Source organism: Mus pahari, chromosome 6 (genome assembly GCF_900095145.1).
Source record: "Mus pahari chromosome 6, PAHARI_EIJ_v1.1, whole genome shotgun sequence".
Taxonomy (NCBI): Eukaryota; Metazoa; Chordata; class Mammalia; order Rodentia; family Muridae; genus Mus; species Mus pahari.
Genome location: NC_034595.1, coordinates 99,554,894 through 99,558,148, shown reverse-complemented (window position 1 = coordinate 99,558,148; position 3,255 = coordinate 99,554,894).

Here is a 3,255-nt window from a genome sequence, read left to right as displayed (position 1 = left end):
TTGGTTTTTCAAGACAGGGTTTCTCTGTATAGCCCTGGCTGTCCTGGAACTCACTCTGTAGACCAGGCTGGCCTCGAACTCAGAAATCCATCCGCCTACCTCTGCCTCCCAAGTGCTGGGATTAAAGGCGTAAGCCACCACTGCCAGATGGTTTCTTTTCTAAAGCAGTGTTGAGAGCTTTTGATGCAGTTTCTAGGAGTCTGGCATCTGTCGCTGGGCTCAGACAGAGTATTAGAAACAGCGACGCCGGGCTTTGTTAGCTGCTTTGCTGACTCTGCCTTATGTGATGTCTTCGCTTACTACTTTATTTACTATCCTGCGTGGTCTCCTTGTTCACTACTTGGCTTGATTATTTTGTCTTTGATCTAAGAACTGACCATATAAAAGCAGGCTGGAGAGACATAAAGCTGCTCCAGCTTCAGTATGGGCTGGAGTCATGTGAGAATGTTTTTCTTTTTCAATCCTCACTCCCTTGAGACCCTGCTAACTGACTGACCTGGCTTGGTTAGATGGTGCCTCCTCCTTGGGCTCAAGTAAGGGGCATACAGTGAAGAACACCACTGGGAGAGGAGCTCGCGAAAAGGAAAACTTAAAAGAGATTTGGACCAAAGGTGAATAAACCTTGTAGAAAAGGGACAAGGTAATGATAGAATGTAAATGAAAGATGAAGGAAAATAAAGTAGATTTGGAATAAACCTTGTAAGAAAGGAGCAAGGTAATGGTGGAATGCGTCTTGTGTATGTGTTTATAGAGTGATGATAGATTATAGAGAGCGAAGATAATTTTCATAGATACTTAGTCTTTGGATCCTGACTAGAGATACTTTACACGAGAGAACTGGTTTTAGAAAAGCAGTTGTCCCCTCTGTCTGGGACGCTTTGGCTCTCCTAGGGACCTGCTTCCTCTCTGGCTCCTGCTGGGGAATGCAGTCCTGGGTCTGGGTCCCTTTGGCACATTGAGTTCTCTTCCCTCTCTTGTCTACTGTCTGTCCTTGGAGCGCCAGTCTGTCCGTGAATGTCAGTTTATATCTGTGTTTTCCTTTTGTTACATGATTGTTGTTCTGTGTTTCATGTTATGAACATTGATAAGTTGCCCAGCCCCTCGTAGCTAGGAGCCTAGCACAGCTGGAGAAGCCCTGCCAGGAGCTGATTGTGGCTTCTATGGTAAGGAAGCTGATGGTTGTCTCTCCTAGAAAATCTCTGTGACTGTGATTATTGGGTTCAACAGGTGACAAGGTGCTCCTCCCTTGAAATTACAGCTACAGAAAGTAAGAAAGTTTTGTCTAAATAAGTAAATGTGTGGCCATTTCATGTTTGTTTAAATGTATAAATATGTTCTGTGTGTCTTGGTTATAGATTATTGGCTTATAAGTTATTGGGTATGATTAAAAATGTGTAACATGAGTAACAACAACAACAACAACGACAACAAAAACAAAACAAAACTGATAACTTGGGGTTGGAGTCATTCTAGACAATAACACATAGCACTACCCAACCCTGGGAAACAGCTCTTTAAAGATACCTCGAAATTGGGATAATTTTTGTCTTAGAAACCAGACTTATAAGGGACAGGATTCTTTTTTGTTGTTGTTTGTTTTTTTTTGTTTTGTTTTTCGAGACAGGGTTTCTCTGTGTAGCCCTGGATGTTCTGGAACTCAGTCTGTAGACCAGGCTGGCCTCCAACTCAGAAATCTGCCTGCCTCTGCCTCCCGAGTGCTGGGAATAAAGGCATGTGCCACCACTGCCCGGCCACAATTTATTTATATTTTCTTTTTATTTTAAAAGTTTGAAATTTGGATGCCAAGGAGCTCTCTGTTGAGTGTCTATGGCACCCTACTTATGCCTGGGTAAAATGGAAGGATCCACCTACGGCATATGGCATGGTCCTGTCCAGGTATTAATATGGGGAAGAGCACATGTCTGTGGTTTTCTCCCCTGCAGGACGCTGAAGGAGTGTAGTAGCTGCCAGAGTGATTGGTGAGACATGCTGATTATGGGACAAAGAATGATGCGGACTGTGAGCTTGCTGAGTGCCTTGACAGTGGTGACAGGGGAAAGTTTACTGGGACTATGTTCCCGACCGACCACTGACATCCAGCAGTGTGGTCCAGACCGGAGATTCTCATGCTTGGGTCTCCCGGGACAGAGGAGCCAACTTATAATAAGACTACGACTTTCAATGCATTTGGTGATGGGATTTATGTTTGCTTTGTAAAGAATAATATGGGTGTATTTCTGTGTTTGCTTAAAATTGGAACCTTTTATTAATGGGTCATGTTAAAATTACCTTTGTTTCTTCTATGATATTTAATGTAAGTTGTATTGATTGTACACTTTCTAATTGTGTTAGTGTATTGAAATCTGGCATGTCTGTTATGGTGGTCTATCAATCAGCTTTTCTGAAAAAAGACTTGCAAATACTGGAAAAAGTGAGTCAGACTTTAAGTAAAAGCAAGAGGGTAGTGGGTTTGACATTAATAGCCAGCACTACTGCTTCTGCAATTGCTTTGACACAGCAAACTTGATGCTTTTATCGATACCATTCAAACTATTGGAGAGGAGGTTCAGAGTGTAAGAGTACAAAGTCATCTTGAGTCTCATGCTAAATACCAATGGAAAGTTCAAAGACACGTGCAGGGTATTTGGCATAATTCTAACACTCTCTGGATAGTTTAACTTTGTGTAAAAAGATCATGAACCTAAGGAATACAAAGCTTAAAGTAAACTCAGCTCAAGAATGCATGGCATTTCTTTTATCTTGCTCATCCTGACTCGTGGCTTTAGGTCAAGCTTCAAGAGCGGCTTATACAGCTTGATGCTAGCTATATAATTCTTGTCCTGTGAATATTTTTTTTTTGAATTCTTTTGTCTTGTACTTTAAATATATACTATACATTTCTTCATTTCCCCACAATTATGGCCATATAGCCCTCCATTGCCTCTCACTGATTGTGGTTACATGGATAGGTGCATATTTACTTATTATTTATTTATTTATTTATTTATTTATTTATTTATTCATGATTCACTTGTTTTATTTCAGCAGGATTTTTCTTCTTCTTCTTCTTTTTTTTTTCTCTTTCTTTTTTATTTATTATATGCAAGTACACTGTAGCTGTCTTCAGACACTCCAGAAGAGGGAGTCAAATCTCATTGCGGATGGTTGTGAGCCACCATGTGGTTGCTGGGATTTGAACTCAGGACCTTCGGAAGAGCAGTCGGGTGCTCTTACCTGCTGAGCCATCTCACCAGC